At 39.3% G+C, this 17,638-nt stretch overlaps 1 long non-coding RNA gene across 1 annotated transcript in view; it reads right to left on the bottom strand.

Moving 5' to 3' along the window:
- Positions 1–15,832: 15,832 nt before the first annotated feature.
- LOC140601071 (uncharacterized) overlaps positions 15,833–17,638 on the bottom strand; it is a 33,878-nt gene continuing 32,072 nt past the window's right edge. The window contains exons 2-3 of the long non-coding RNA XR_012004119.1: positions 16,611–16,826; positions 15,833–16,071 (exon numbers count right to left, since the gene is read on the bottom strand). This is a non-coding gene — a long non-coding RNA (uncharacterized lncRNA). The remainder of the gene's footprint in view (positions 16,072–16,610; positions 16,827–17,638) is intronic.

A 17,638-nucleotide genomic window follows, 5' to 3' on the forward strand; every position in this document is an offset into this window, starting at 1 on the left:
AGGAGCCAGGTAGGTGAAATTAATAAGATAACAGAGACAAGTGTGGGCTGGAGTGACCTGGAGAGTCCACACTCTACCTCTAGGGAGCCAACACTACCTGGTTCCAGCTCCAGCCAACTGGGGTCATGCAGGTCTTAATGCTGGCCCAGTGTCACCACATCTAATTTTTTCCTAGGAAGCAAACAATTTGGATTTGTATGTGAAATCTGATTTCCAAATGTTGACAACTAATTTTCTATTTCAATGGCTCAGAGCTGGCCTGGGAGCTACCAGTTTTCCATCTCTGATTCGGGGCTTCTATGGAAGGGATGCCCTTTAGCAGGAGCCTGGGTGCCAAGCCTTCTCTGCTGGAATCCCAGAGTCCAGGATATCATCTCTCCATCCCTCAGCCTCTCTCCTCCCTCCACCTTCCTTTTCACATCCTGTTTCAGAAAATGTCAAGGACTCTCGATCAAGATTGCTTGGAGAAGAGTTGACACCTACAGCTTGTGAGAAAATGGGTTAACCTTTGAGAAGAGTCAGAGGTATAGGGCCCCTGAAGGTGAAGATGTGAGTGGGGTGGAAGAAACCAGTAGGGAACTCTCTTGAGTTTTGTGTCATGGGCAATACTCTCCTGTAAAAAGCATTAACCAAGGTCAGATTAACAAGTCAACACTGAAACTGTATCCAAACAAGACTCTCTAATTGTGGGGAGAGAGCAGAGAATGGGCCAGAGAAAAGAGTCCAGAGGACAAGAGCAACTCTAATGCTGTCCCCCCTCTGTTCGCTGGCAGGCTTGGGGCATATTTGATAAGGTGAAGGGAAATTGCAAAATTAGAACTGGCAACTTATACAGAGAGGCCCAGTGCAAGGCTGTGGGCCCGAGACGGGCTGAGCAAGTTGAGGAATTGTGGGGAAAGAGGACTTGGCAGCCTGACTTCCTGTGGCAGTATCCAAGGCTAATTAGTTTGCAGTGTTCTGTGTGCGCCTGAATGGAAATGAGCCCAGTACTGAGAGGCACGGGGGTGAGGAAATTAAAAACACATGCACCAAGAAGGAAAGAGGAACAGACTGGTGGGAGAGGAAGGCGAGGGGGGAAACCTGTCCTTTTGGCTACATTTTCTTTTTGCAGGAGAGGGCTCTCATCATTCTGTTTCATGACCAGTAAATCACCACCATGGCCCTGTCCATCACATCTCCCATCTGCTGCAGAACTCATTAAACATCAAAAGACAGCCTATCAGTTCTGCTTAGTTAGAAGTCTGACTTACCAGAGATCTGACCAGGGAGGAATTTGCATGTTTTTAATAATGGCTTAAGGAACTTCTTAACACCCCATAAATTACTTAGTGCCGTGAATTCTTCCTATAGTCCAGCGGGCATTTGAAAGTTCCTGAACCACTGCAGATCTACCCCCATGGCAATGGCTTTTTGGCGGTCACATTCCAGAAGAGAGCAAAGTGTTATGTTAGTTAATGCTTGAATTCATAATTCTGTGCCTTTTACAAAAAAAAAAAAAAAAAAAAAAAAAAAAAAGAGTTAACTTGGTGTGTAGGTTCTCCCTTGTATGTGCAACGCAAAATTCCTTTGTCTTCATATGTCTGACTCACCGTCTAAAAAAGGTGACCTGGTGGGGTTCCTCCATGTATGTGCTGTGGAATCACATTGCTGGGCACCTCAGAGCAACAGTCAAGTTGAGAGATGGAGTAATAAGTAAGGACAATAAAATCACAACTCTGCCCTAACCTTGAGGGTACATGCTCAACAGATATTTAAATCAATAAATATTTATTGATTGCCTACTCTGGGTTAGACATGCAAAAATAAATTCAGATGCTTTGACTCCCTGTAAACAGGCCACAGTGCTACAGACATGCATAAATATTCTGATGTTTTTAAAAAATAACAAAAACCCAAGAGAATGAAATTTCCTCCACCAGCACCCTCTAGAAGTTCCTTGGGTGTGGGGGGCATGTTGCTGTTGCTGGCTGATGCCACTTAACCACCTACATGCCCAGACCTGTGAGGGACACAAGCTGAGGAAAGTCACTGAATCCATGTACGAGAAACTTCAAAGAGGTACAACTCTGGGAAGCACATCTTCTCTAAGAAAATACTGGGTCAGGAACTCAGCCCATCCTCCTGATTCCATTTTATTTTCAACCTGTTTGACAAAACCACAGAAGAAATTTCTAAGCACACATCGAAGCATTATTCCCTCTACAGACAATCTCTCTGACATGAGGCGATTATGGAAACAAAAATCAAGAGGGATGACTATCATGCTATTAATTTGTTGTTTATGGCATACTTACACTGTGCCAGGATATGCGCGGTGCTGGTGAAGATTGTTAGAACACAATCCTTCACCTCAGAGAAATCCCCTACCCTTCGAGAGAGAAAGCCCACTACAGCAAGAGAAATGACCGAAGTATGGAGATGATTCCACAAGAAAAGGTGAAGAGTCACTAAACTCAGACACAGAAGATAGGGAGGAAAAGCATTCTTAGCAAAGATGTTCCATAAGCTCAGTCTTAACCAATTAGCCAGAGGTTAGGGAAGGGGAACATGCTAAACCACAGTATGGCTGTTTGCAATTATCTGTCTCCTAAAGGTGATTTCATTATCATTGTCTTTACCAGACAGTTAATGAACAATTACGATGTGCAGGAAACTGTGCTAGGTAGGTACCATAGCACATAGCACATAGAATCAGTGGTGATCTCTCTACTTAAGTGACACACAATTTAGGTGTGATGAATGAATGGATACATAGATAGAGACAGATAATGGATAGAAACAGATAATGGCAATACCTCATCTGTACTTTTATGTGGCAGTGCCGGTTTTAAGGGACTTCACACTGTACCTTATTTTACCCTCACTTTCTTGAGAGGTAGGCACAACAGATATTATTACTTAATCCATTTTGAAAATGAAGAGACTCGCATGCTAATGAATCTGCAGATGACCAGGGCACAGGACTGATGACTTGAAGGAAGAGGGAAAGGGAGGAAAGATGTGGATAAAGTAATAGAGAAATAGACCAGGAGAGTGATGTTTCCCAGGGAAGCAGATGAACCGGCCACTCTGGGATGGGAAGAGAAAGCCACCATTCTGAGCACCTGGACCATGTGTGGGCTGCCACTCTAGGCATCAAACTCTTGCTTCTGACTGAGGCATTCCTCCCTAAGGGCTTGGAGACTTGAGGGAGGGGCCAGGGACACACCATTAACAGCCACATTGAGAGCTGCTGGGGTGGAAACACTAAAGTGGAAATGATCTGTGAGCCTGCCACAACTCACTTGCCTTTTATGATGTGTTTAAGAATGTCAGCACCACCTTGGAGTGGGGGCAGCATAGTCTAGGTAGGTGCTTTCCTGCCATCCATTCTCTCCACCCCTAAATGCCACATTCCACAGAGTCTAAGTCTAGACTCTATTTAAGTGTCTCCTCCACCAGCAAGCCTTCCTTGACTTCACAAGCTAGGTTAGAGGCCCATTCTGAATTACCAGTGCAAACTCACCGTTGGGTATTGATCCTCCAGACAATGACATCTCTGCTGTCTACAAACAACATCTGGTTCCTAGAGCCTGTGGAATGCCTTTTTTTTTTTTTTTTTTTTTTTTTTTTTTTTTTTAAAAACTCTTCAGAAACAGACTAGGTTCCAAAACATTATTTGTGATAGTCCTTTTGATGTGTCAACTTGGCTAGACTACAGTCCCCACTAGTCTGTAAATTTGACCAAACACAAATTTAGGTGCTACAGTGAAGGTATTTAATAAATGTAATTAAAGTCTATAGTCAATAGACTTTCAGTAAAGGAGATTATTTTACATAATCTGGGTAAGACTGATTCAGTTAATTGAAAGGTGTTAAAGCAGAACTGAGGCTTCTCTGAAGAAGTAATTCCACCTGTGGACAGCTACCTCAGCTCAGCAGCCTACCCCTCCTGACGGCCTGCTCTACGGACTTAGGGCTTGCTTAGCCAGGCCCTGTGATCACATAAGCCGATTCTTTGCAATAAATCTCTTAATATATACGTCCTATTTGTTTTGCTTCTTTGATCTAATCCTGATGGACGCACTATAAATTCAAAATGTCTAAAAAGGTTTGTACTCACAGCTCCCCAATGCATGTCCAGTAAATAAGATGTCAGACTCTCACAGCTTAAAATCATTCTTGCTGATACCAGAATGTATCAGCATTCTGCTTCTCCTTGCTGATACATTCTATCAAGTGTCTTTTCCTAACAGGAACCTGTTTGATCTATGTGAAACCCATTGATCAAACCTGCCTCCTCTATCATTTCTGCAGGTGTGGTGACAAATAGACCTTCTTAGCAGTTAAGGTTAGATGAGATTGGGCTGCCTTGCCGCCTTGGGGTAGCACAGATTTGAACTGGCTTGAAGATTACAGAGCTGCCATGACTCACTCCAAAAGTTTAAGTGGCATCATTTTTACCACACTTACTTCCAAGTTCTAGAAAAACACCCCCAGCCATCTCTAGAATTGAAAACAGCCTAATTTAAACTGGCTTTGGCTGTCCGGCTGAGAAAAGAAAGTTCTGGGATGGTTGGTGGTAACAATGAGGCACGCACCAAGTACTGTATAATTCTCTAGTTGCACTCTATAAAGTTTTCCATTTCATCCACCTCTGCATCCCTTGCTTATTATTGTCAATTGCGTAGGCACAACACTTTTCTCAGGCTTCGTGATTCACTCTGACCTTTGGGATTGCTTCTACTCTCGAAAAATTAATACCATATGGATGTGCAAACTTTCATTTATTTCTTTGCCACCTTCTGTTTTTAAAAATTACCCTACTTCCATTTAGTCTTAATTATGCTCCTTTTTTCAGCAGTATTTTGATATTCTTTCTGCTTTTTGCACTTCCGAAGTATGTGAAGTCAAAAGTGTTTGTGAAACATCTCAAAATCATGCACAAATGCAGCGGCTATTCTAAGTTTTACAGAAGAAATGATTGGCAGAGACCTAAATGTCGGGGCGTTGGCCAATAGCGCCATCTATTGGTCGTGGGTAGAGTTGGCTTCCGTTCAGCTCCGTTCTCCATAAAGCGTCATCACAAGGTACGGTTCTTAGGAGGGGGAACTTCTGTTATGCTTTCACCTATCCTAGAAGTACCTGCTTTCGGTGAATGTGAAAGCCTTTCATGGTAAGGGCCACTTTGGTCACCAAGTAATGAGAGTTGGGTGTTCTGGGAGGACAAGGAAGTCCACATAAGAGAGATCTGTGTGGACCTCTTATTGCCCTCCTACCAGTGCTGAGGCTGTTTCAAGTGACTTCATGGCTGGCAGAGTGATCACCATGACCTGAACCAGAGATTCTCTGGCTGCACAGCAGAAGAACTTGTGGGGTGAGGCATAGGCTTTTAAAGCTCCCCCTGTTGTTTTGGGGGTATAGTCAGGGCTGAAAACCACTTACTTAAAGGAATAAGAGAAAGACATGGAAGACTTATGTTACACATGTTTGTCAGGGTGTCCTCCTTCCTCACCCACCATCCATCTTTTCAGCCATAGTGCCATGTAGCAAATCTACTCCCAGGAGACATTAGAGACAAAGAGGTTTCCTGATCTTCTCAAGATTAATCAGCACATTCATGGCAGGCTCAGGTCTAGACCTTGGCACTTGGGGTCCTAAGCCATAAGAGCTGCACTTTGGAAGCCATCAGGTGCCCGTGCCTCCTATGCTTTTTGATATTTTAATGTAAGTCATTGATGGATTGCTGCCCTGGCCCTGCCCAGGGCCAGATCAGAAAGCAGCTAGTCCTCTAGATGACAGGTAAGAAATGAAATAGCCAATCCTGCCCCTCTGTGGAAAGCTCAACCTTAGAGTTTTGTTATGGTCTGAATGTCTGTGTGTCTCTCCTCTCCAAATTCCAACCTTCAAAGATGGTAGTGTTAGGAGACTGTGCCTTTGGAAGATGCTTAAATTATGAGGGTGGACCCCCATGAATGGGATTAATGCTTTTATAAAACTGACCCCATGGAGATACCTAGCCTCTTCCACCACGTGAGGACACAGCAAGAACACACAGGCTATGAACCTGGTATAAGGCTCTCATCGGAATTTGGCCATGCTGGTGCCTGATCTTATACTTCCAGCCTTCAAAACTGTGAGAAATAAATTTCTGTTGTTTTTAAGTGTTTACTGTGGGTCTTGGCCTATCATAGTGATGCTATGAGCTGGTGATGCCTGGGGGCACTCATCTGGGCTCCTACTACTTGTGAGGAGCCGCCACAGACATTTCCCTGACTGGAGCTAATGCTGTAGCTAGTCCAGCCCTTATGGTTTTTATTATGATTGCAAGGTGCATCTCAGCAACAACCATCAGGGAATCTTGAAAAAACAAAGTTCATTCATTACTCACAAGCCCTGGACCCAAGGCCACACAGCAAGTTTGTGGGGTGGAGGGTGTGGGTGGGGAGAGAGAGAGGACCTGGCCCTCTCTGCCTTTGTTGGGGTCAAGGGTGGGGTTCCTACGCTCTTTTTATTGGCAAATTTAAGACGTAAGAGTAGGAATTAGGGCACCAGAAATGAGAAGCAGGGTCACTCAGTTATCTAGCTTACCCATGGCCTTCCTAAACAGGGAACTCTATGGGTGGGAGCAGTGTAGCTTCCTATCTAGGGCTTTTACTGGGAGCTGTCATACAGCTGGCAATATATTTGTTCCAGATACACACCTTTGAAATAGATCCCCTGGACATGAGAAGCTTCATGTCAGGCACTTACAGCACAATAGCTACCCAGTCTGTGGCATTTTGTCGTAGTAGCCCGAATACACTAAGACAGGCTTGTAAAGGTGCTGAGCTGGACTCTAGGTGTCACAGACTCTCCAAGAGCTCCTGCACAAGTCAGCAGGTGGGTTGGCCTCCAGAAATAACAGGAATGCAGCAGCCTGAGTTTTGGAGTGCTGAGCCACTCACACTCTTTCAGTAGCTAAAAAGGAAATACTACAAATTTTAACTCATGAAGAGTGAGACCCTTTAAGCTAATCAAAATCTGAATGTTAGAATATTTAAATACAGGTTTGATTGCTACCAAACCCAAAGGCGCTTAACACAGTGCTCTACATTAACAAAGACGAGAACACTGGAAATTAAAACACCACTTGCATGAATACAAATGGAGCTGCCAAAGTGCTAAGAACAGTAAGTCAAATATTCCCCCATACAAGCCTATTAACACCCAACATATAATTAGTAAAATCCCTTATGGCTCTCTAGGATCTGGTTGCTGCTGCCACTGCCAACTTTGTCACATCCCATGACTACCCCTTCCTTTCTTCTCTGCCCTCCCTGGTATCTTATATTTTATATGCCAAATAACTGGTAGGTCCCCACAATACACCTCACTTTTCACACCTTTGCATTCACACATATTATTGCCTCTCACTTAATTGTGCTCCCTCTCCTGCCCACCTGAAGAATTGTTATTTTTCAAAACTCAACGAGCTGTGAAGTCCTCACTAAATAGGAAGGGACATGAACAAATATTTAGCAAATAGATAATGCAAGTTGCCAATAAAGAAATACATATGTTCACTCTCATTTGTAATTTAAGAAAGTCAAACTTAACAATGAAATATGACTGATCCTAAAAATAGCAAAGATTAAAAATGATAACAAAGATGTGGCAAGTAGATACATTTCTGGTGACATTTTTAAAAAGCAAATTGAAAATATATATCAAAAGCCCTAAGAATATTATTTACCCAATAATTCCACTTCTGGGAATCAACTGGAAGAAAATAATTGGAAATTCAGAAAAAAAGGTTTTTAATTACCAGGCTTATTGCAGACTTAATAATAATCACTTAAAATTAAACAGTCTAAGTACCAAAAAACAAACAAACAAACAAAAAACAGTCTAAGTACCAAATATTAGGAAAATGGTTAAGTAAAATATATCATTAAGACAAAATACTACACAGACATTAGAAGTAAGGTTTATGGAGATTATAGCAACATATTTTAGTTGAAATGATTTTAGCTACAATTCAGAAAACTAAACTCAAGTTGCCTTAAGCAATAATGAATATATGGGCTCATGAAATCGAAAATTTCAGAAGTAATGCCAGACTTCAGGCATGGTTTGATCCAGAGGTCTGCAATATCATCTGGTCTCTGTCCACATTACTTTCATTTCTCTCCCACCCATCAACATGTGCAGTTAATTCCTCAGGCTGGCTTCCTTGGTAGCCAAACTGGCTGCAGTATTTCAAAGCCCAAATCTGCAAACCACTGCCATTCAGAGGGAGAGACACCTTCTCTTACCAGCATGCCAAGCAAAATTCCTGAGATTCACTCTGATTATACCAGTTAAAGCCACATGCCCACACTTGGGCTGATCCTTGGGCCAAGAGATACGATATATTAATTGTTTCAGTCTAGCACAAGGTTGGCAATTTTTTTTCTGTAAAGGGCCAGATAGTAAATATGGTAGGCTTGGGGGCCATGATCTCTGTCACAACTAGCTGTCAATTCTGCTGATGTAGCACAAAAGCAGATGTAGATAATGTGTAAATGAAGGACAGGGATGTGTTTCACCCTGACTGCCAGGTTTGGGCTATGGATCATAGTTTGCTGAACCCTGATCTAAAATGTGTTAATTCTACTCCAGAAGTGAAAAATGAAGTCAACTCCCTGAAACCACAAAGATCCTCAAACAGGAAGAGAGAAACTGGAAAAGGAATATGAAAAATTGCTGTCAGAAGAATACAAACAATTGGTTGTATATGGCATATGCAACTAATAAACACATGGTATACAAGGGGAAATGTTTGCCAGTCCCCCCCAAGTTGTGTATCAAACTCTTCAAGATTTTTTTGGTAATTATTTTTATATTTGGTTTTTTTTTTTTAAGATTTTATAAATTAATTAATTTAACAGAGAGAGAGCACAAGCAGCAGGAGCAGAAGAGGCAGGCTCCTCACTGATCAGGGAGCCCAATGTGGGGCTCAATCCCAGGACTCTGGCATCATGACCTGGGCCGAAGGCAAATGCTTAACCAACTGAGCCATCCAGGTACCTAGTAGTTATTTTTATTGTGTCAAAGTATATGTAACACAAAATTTATCTCATTTAACCATTTCGAAGTGTATAATTTTTAGGACGTTCACAATGTTGTGCATCTCTACTTCCAAAACGTTTTCATCATTCCAAAGAGAAGCTTTGTAGCCACTAAACAGTATTCCCTATTCCCAATCCCCAACTCTCATACCCTGGGAACCTCATTTATACTTCATTTCTCTGAATTTGCTGATTCTAGGTTCCTCATAAAAAGTTAAATCATACGATATATGTCCCTTTGTGTCTGGCTCATTTCACTTAGTATGTTTTCAAAGTTCTATCCATATTGTAGCACAGATCAGAACCTCATTCCTTTTATGGCCCAATAATATTCCATTGTCTATCCATTCATGTTTTGATGGATATTTGGGTTGTTTCTAAATTTGGGCTATTTTAACCAATGCTACTGGTGTGAATATTTTCAAGTTATAAAGCCATAAACATGGATTTATTCCATAATCAAATAAGGCATAAATATCATCCTACATAACACCTCTTATAGTACATCATGATACATGTTAGTCTATTAAAGACTCCATGAAATTTATAGTTTAAAGAAAAAACACCAACAGCACTAACTGTATTAAACTATGAGGATTCTTAACTGACTTGATGATGGACTCATTATTTTAAAAATAGAACCTCTCTAACCCATGTATCTTATTGAACACACACAAGCAAGCCCTTACGTTTTAGAAAAATGTTGGATACAAACAAAATTGTGGACATATTATGAATTGAGTATACAATACTAAATTTATATACAGATATATTAAAAAGACAAGGAAGTTCACCAAAAGATTTACAATGTTTGTCTTCAGATAGTTGAATTATGAATAATTTCTGATTTTTTGCATTTGTGTTACTGATTTTCTAAAAGGATTGAGTATTACCTCTAAATAAAAAAAAAAAATTCTCAGCTCAAAAACTATATAAACCCAGCATTCTGTTACTAAAATATATAGGCAAAGAGAAGAAAACGGATGGAATAGCTCAGGGAGAAAAAAAGTGAAAGAAGCATACTGTCTGCACTGAACATACTCACTTCTACATTCCATCTTGCTTTACCTCTACACCAGGCATGAGTGTGTTGTTTTTAATTATTGATTATTTATCCTGTTACAAGAATGCTGTATACTCAGACCAGGCCTTTCCATGACTGCATCAGGGATGAAAGCTGTTCCCTAGAAGAACAAATTAGACCTAAAACTTGGTGAGTAGACCTAGAAGCGCATGCTGGTCCCCACAGGGAAAAGAGCAGTGAGATTGTCATTTATTAGCTTCAGATTTCATGGGTCTAAAAATTAGGCAGAAAAAATGGTGATTATGGTCGCCTCTGTCCATGAATTGCTTTAGACCAGCATTTTCTTCTCCTCACTGCACTATAGGTGAACTTCACTTTCCTTTTAGAGCCAGGGGGAACTGTGGTGGCTTGCAGCCTGACCCGACAAGGCAGCTTTCCACAGTCTCAGGAAGGACCACGGCTCTTGGCCACAGGAGGCTGCAAGCCCAAGATGAGACAAGAAGGCTGAGTGCAAGTTGTCCTTCTCTTAGAAGCTTCCTGGGAATTTCAGTAAGAGCTTTTTAAAAAAGATTTTATTTATTTATTCACAAGAGACACAGAGAGAAAGAGAGAGAGGCAGAGACACAGGAAGAGGGAGAAGCAGGCTCCATGCAGGGAGCCTGACGTGGGACTCCATCCCGGGTCTCCAGGATCACGCCCTGGGCCAAAGGCAGCGCTAAACCGCTGAGCCACCGGGGGTTCCCAAGAGCTTTTTTCATGAGATTTTTAAATTTAAGAATTAGAGGTGTTTTAGTATGTGGTTCAACTTGGGAGACAGAGTTGCACTTGGTGGAAGAAAGTACTGCATTGACTAATCTATTTACCAAACATTTCTGTGTCAGTAGGTTACACCCTGCATTTATCAACTGGCCATCTCTGGACACATTCCTGAGACTTTTGTGATCATTAAAATATTAGGTTGGATGGACCTAGGATTTCAACCAGCTCAGCAAGTTCCTCAAACTGGGAAAATAACCCCCACCTGCTGTTAAGTGGCTCTGGGCAAGTGACTTAACTCTTCCTGAACCTAGGCCTTTTTCTGCAAGAAATGAAATTGTTGTGATAACCAAATTAGAGTGTGAGAAAGAGCTTTGTAAACTGTAATGTACTGCATAAAGGTGAAAAGCTACCATGAGAACAGTTCTCACTCTCAGAAGAGTGACCAGGCCGGACCCCTCTTAGTCAAGAGAGTATAGTCACCCCACACTTACTCAGGCTACTCCACTGCCTGAATGCTTTGCCCCTCCTCCCTTCCTGCCCAGATTTGATCATTATTCACCACCCCAATTAATTTTCACCTAGTTTGAGAAAATACTTTCTGGCCACCCGGTTATCAGTGATTTCTCTCTTTTCTAAATTTCTCTAGTACTTGCAACTGACGTCAAAGAATGTATTAGAACAGATAATGTGCCTCTCCTCCTATTCTTTAGTGTCTTTCCGTCTTGTCTCCATAATCCAATTTTTAAAAATATGGGTTTTGTAGATGTAAAACATACATACAGAAAAGTGCCCATGCAGCAAAAAGTAACCCATGCAACAACCACCACCCAAATCACACATGGAACCATCACCAAGGTGAGTAAACAGCACCTCACCCGACTTCTAATGCCATTGATCAGTTTTAAAGCTTTTTGAATTTTCTATAAAGTATATATTCTCTGGTATCTGGCTTCTTTTGCTCCACCTTGTGTTTTAATAATCATCCATGCTCTTGTATGTGCCAATAGTTTCTTCATGTTCGTTGCTGTATTTTTTCCTGTTGCACGGATATACTCCAATTTATTTCTCTGTTTCACTATTATTTAAGGACATTTAAGTTGTTTCTTGGTTTGGCTATTTTAATTAGGGATGGGAAAGTACATTCGAATATTTGGCTTTTGGTGAACACTTGCATGCATTCGTTTGCAGTATATGTTTAGCAATGGGATTGCTGGACTGCAGGACATGCGTATGTACAACTTGAAGATGTATCACAGTTGCTCAATGCTGTTGAACCAGTTTACACTCCCACTAGCAACATGCGTGTGCTCCCGTACTCTGCAAGTTAACCAACACATGGTATTACCATTCTTTTGTATATGGCCATGTTGGTGTATCATCTACTCCCTCGCAGTTTTAATTTGCACTTTCCTGATAACTAATGGAGGTCAAGTACTTTCTCATATGTTCATTGACCATGTGGACATCCTCTCTTGTGAAGAAAATGATGTCCAGTTTCTACTAGGTTTTCTGACTTTTTCTTATTAAATTGTAGGGAATGTTTATGATCCATGTATTGCAAATATCTTCTCTCACTGTATGGCTTTCCTTTTCATTCTCATGATGGTGTCTTCTGATAAACAGAAGTTAGGGATATTCTAACATTTTCCTTTTTGGATATAGTTTTCTATGTCTTGTTTAAGAAATCCTTGTAGACTCATAAAAAATATTCTTCTATGTTATTTTTCAGAAGCTTTATTGTTTCATATTTCACATTTGGATTTAAAATCACTTAGAAGTGATTTTTTAAATAATGTGTGAGATAAGGGATAAGATTCAGGATTTTTTCATGCGGATATCCAAATTGTATCATTGATTAAAATAAGCATTGTTTTCCCTCCGCTCTACCAGCGGGTGTCCATATATGCATGCATCTGACTCCAAATTCCCTATTCTGTCCTATTGTTCTATTTGTCTATGCCTATGCCACCAACACACTGAATTAATTACCACATTTTTGTAACAATTCTTACATATGGTAGAATAAGTGTTCCAACTCTTCTTAAGGATTCCATCCTTCTACATTTCCATATAAAATTCTCTGTAAATTTTGTCTACTCCTAGAAAGAAAATCTGTTGAAATTTCAGTTAAGACTGAATTGAATCCCAGATGAATTTGAGGGAGAACTGACATCTTTACAATATTGAGTCTTCCTGCATATGAATCTGCTTGTTTTAGCTCTTCTTTAATTTCTCTCAGTTATTGTTTCGTAGTTTTCAGTGTAATGTAATACACATTTTAATTATATTTATTTCTAGATAGTTGATATTCTTTTATTCTATTGTATTTTCTTTATATTTTATTTTCTATTTGTTCGTTGCTGCCATACACACAATTTTTGTTTATTGTCTTTGAATCCAGTAAGTTTCCTAAATTAACTTTTTAACTCTAAAAGTTTACTTATAAATTCCTTTGAATCTTCTAGATACACAATTTTGTTCTCTGCAAATAATAAATTTATTCTTTCTTCCCAATTCTTATATGTTTTATTTCTTTTCATTTCCTTACTGCACCACTGCAACATTAGAACTCTATTAATATAATCAGAAATGATAAGAGTCGGGTTCCTTGTCTATTTCTGCTCTTGGGAAAATATAATCTTTCACTATTTAGTATGATATTGTCATAAATTTTTGATAGATGTCCTTTATCTCAGGTTAAGGACATTCCTGTTCCTTTCTATTACCGATGTTCAAGGAGAAATATTTGTTTTCTTTTTGCTTTGTTTTATCTTTATTATGTTAACAAAGTAAATTCAAGTTTTATTCTTTTTTTGTATATATCAATATAGACTGGAATTGTATATCTTTGTCAGGTTTTAGTACAAAGGTTATGTTGCTTTCATGAAAAAATAAATTGGGAAGTGATACCACCAACTCTATGGGTATCATTTCTTCCTTAAATGTTTCCGAGTATTCACTAGTGAAACCATCTGGGCCTAGAGTCTTTCTTATGGGAAGATTTTTTTAACCAACAATTTCAATTTCTTTAATAGATATAAAACTATTTGGATTTCTTATTTTATTTAGTACTAGGAATGAGGGAGCAGGGCTAGCTGAGGACAAAGCACAGCTAATATCCAACAAACAACCCCCACCCAGGGTGGGATATAAGTGATATTCTTCAGAAAGTTTCCAGTTGTCTTAATGTTAATGCCTTGCTAGAGGGAAAAACAATCTTTAACTTGACATTGGCAAGGTCTCCAGTATCTTGTAGGTCCTCCCTAGCATATGAAAATTCTCTTGAAATCTCCCTTTTTGCTTGCTTCCTCCAACCCCTGGGTATATAATCAGCCACTCCTCATAGGCCTCAGGCAGCCACTCTTCCTGTCCAAGGGCTGTCCCTGTGCTTTAATAAAACCACCATTTTGCACCAAAGATGTCTCAAGCATTTTTTCTTGGTCATCGGCTCCAAGCCTCATCTATACTCCAAAACTTCATCACTAGGTTTGGCAAATTATGCATTTTAAGGAATTTGTTCATTTTATCCAGCTGTTCATAATTATCTCTTATTATATTTGAATGACTGCTGGATTTGTAGTAATATCCTTTCTTTCATTTCTGATATTTGTTCATTTGTGTTTACTTTTTTTTTTCCACCAATGGTGTCAGGGGTTTATACATTTTATTATTCTTTCCCAAGAACCACATTTGATCTTTGTTAAATTTCTCTATTATTTGTTTTATATTTTAGGATTTCACCTCTAATTTTTTCCTCACTTCTACTTACTTTGAATTTAATTTACTCATATTTTTCTAGCTTTTTAGAGTAGAAACATAGATTGTTGAATTTAAATTTTTCTTTTCTAACATGAGCATTTAATGCTATAAGTTTCCCTCTACATTCTGCTAAGTTCAGCTACATCTCTCCAATTTTGATATGTTGTATTCTCATCATTATTCAAATAGAAATAGTTTAGTTCCTCTTGTGATTACTTCTTTGACTTTAGGCTATTTAGAAGTATACTCTTTAATTTTAGAATATTTGAACTTTTCTAGACATTTCTAATTTAACACTTTTATTAGAGAACATTGTGGAGGCCGAGAAAAATTAAGGCCAGCCCATCTAAAGTTTAGCATTAGCACAAGTACAGCCATCTTAGGCCCCTGTGAATAAGAGCTGAACTCTAAAGGGAAAAACTGCAGAATGTCCTCAATGTCCTAGGCAGGTAATCCCATATCAGAAAGACAACAGAGCCCATGCCCATGGTAGAAAATCCCCTAGACCAGCCTAATTCTTCCATCCCTTCTGGAAATCACCTAGACCAGCCTATAAAAAACCCAGCTGTAACCCACTTCGGGGTCCAAGTCTCTGCTCCACTGTGTCGGGTATACTAGGACCCAAGCTCGAGCTTGTAAATAAACCCTCGTGTGTTTGCATCAGTGTCGGCTCCTTGGTGGTTTCTCGGATTCGCAATCTTGGGCACAACAAACATAATCTGAGATTTTAGTTTTTCAGAGATCATCTAAGACTTGTTTAATGTTCTATTTTTTTTTTGAACAATCCATTTCTACTTGTATTGTATAGTTGGACGTAGTGTTTTAAAAATATCAACTAGGTCAAAGTGGATGATAATGTTTCTCAAATCTCTACCTCTGCTAGTATTTTGTCTATTTTTCAATCAATTATTCAGAAAGGAGTGTTAAAATCTTGAACTATGATTGTGGACTTTCTTTTGTTCTGCACATTTTTGCTTTATGAATTTTGAAGCACTTTCCAGTTAGGTGCATACAGATTTATGATTGTTATGTCTTCCTCAGTAACTGACACTTTATTTTAATTTATCACACTCTTTGGAGCTAATCTTATATCACTCTATGTAAAACATAAGAACTTTGAAAAAGTGTATTTTTATTTACAGCTGCAACTTTTGTACCATTTTGTGTATATATATGTGTGTGTGTATAGCATTTATGTTATAAACTACATAATACAATTTTACAGTTTTTATAAAATAGTCATTCTCTTAAAGAAATCAAAAGGAGAAAAAAGATATGTTTCTATTTACCTATATGTTTACCATTTCTGGTAGTCTTCATTCCTACCTCTTGGTCCAAGTTTTCATCTTGTGTCATTTCCCTTCAGACTGAAGGTATTTCTTTAGCATCCCTTGTAGGTTAGTTCTGTTGATGTGTTATAATAATAATAAGATCTGGTCTTTGTCCCCTTGTAATTTCCTGAGTGATAAAAGTATCATTGTTATGCTAATATGACTCAAGGCAGACACCTAGATAGTTTCAGGATGGGGATTGGTTATCAGAGAAACCTTCCATATAATTAGAGGAATTTTGGGCCAGCCCAACCTCTACACATAGGAAAGGAGCTGGACATTGAGCCCTATCATGTGGCCAATGAATTAATTAGGCCTGTCTATGTAATGAAACCCCAGAAAACTCTGGTTCAATAGGAGCGTCCTTGTTGGTGAATGTATTAATATACTGGGAAAGTGGTGCACCCTGATTCAATGGGAACAGAAGCGCATGCAGCTCTTGCTTTACGTATCTCTTTATCTGGTTGTTCATTTGTATTCTTTGTAATAAAATGGTAATTGTAAATATAACACTTTCCTGAGTTTTGTGTATCAGTTTAATGAATTCTCAAACCTGAAGGGTCATGGGAATCCCTGAATTTATAGCCCGTTAGAAGTGTAGATGGCCCCTAAGACCTGTTAACTGGAGTCTTGTTCCAGAAAGTATCATGAAGACTTTGCCCTTACCTTGTAGGGTCTGCACCATCTCCAGATAGTGTCAAAATTGAATTGAATTGCAGAATACCCTGTTGGTGTCAGAAATTTGGTGGTGATGAGTTTTCTCAGTTTTTGTTTATTTGAGATGTTTTAATTTGCCTTCATTTGAAGCATATTTTCACTGGATATAGGTTCCATGTTTATAGTTCTTCTTCCCTCTTTCCAGTTACTTTTAAAAACATTGTCCTAAAACAAAACAAAACAAAAAAAAAAACAAAAAAAAACATTGTCCTATTATTTTTTCTCTCCGTTGTTTCTAAAGAGATGCCAGTCATCATTTGAATTGTTGTTTTTATATACAATGTTTCACTTTTCTCTGGCTGCTTCTGAATTGTATCTTTGAGTTAGGGACAAACAAGGTTAGGCAGGGCTAGGTAGGGGGCCAGGGAAGCAGGCTCACAAAAATCCCAAAAATGCTGAGGTGTAAGGAAACCAGAGATTAAGGAACAAGCCAGACCACCCTGCCCTAAAGTGTGGGTGGGAAGGGTGTCTTGTTATAACTGCTACTTGTGACCAACAAAGAATAACCAGACCCCAAAGAAGAAGTAGGCCATTAAAGATGTTATCAATAGTCCTTACTCAATGAGTCCTTACTCATCACTCAATGGTGATGTCAATAGATAATGTTAAAAGGATTTAGGTTCCCTGATTAGGCTCTCAATAAAAGATCAACCCTACAAGCCCTCAGTGGCAATCCTGTCAGGACCCCTCACACTTCTGAGAATTTTCTCTGTATATTTGCTTAATAAACTTCTATCGCTTTATTCACTCTCCTGTGTCTGCGAGATTCATTGTTACAAGAACCAAGCTCTCCCGTATCATCTTTATGTTTGATTTTCAGTAATTTAATAATGATAAGCCTAGTTGGGATTCTCACTATTTTTAACCTAGACTGGCACATATTGAGCTTCTTGGATTTTTTTATTCACAAAATTCAGGAAAGTTTCTGTCCTTATTTTTTTCAAATGTTTTTCTGCCCCATTTTATTTTTCTTTTCC

The sequence above is a fragment of the Canis lupus genome, chromosome 12, assembly GCF_048164855.1.
Source record: "Canis lupus baileyi chromosome 12, mCanLup2.hap1, whole genome shotgun sequence".
NCBI classification, from domain to species: domain Eukaryota; kingdom Metazoa; phylum Chordata; class Mammalia; order Carnivora; family Canidae; genus Canis; species Canis lupus.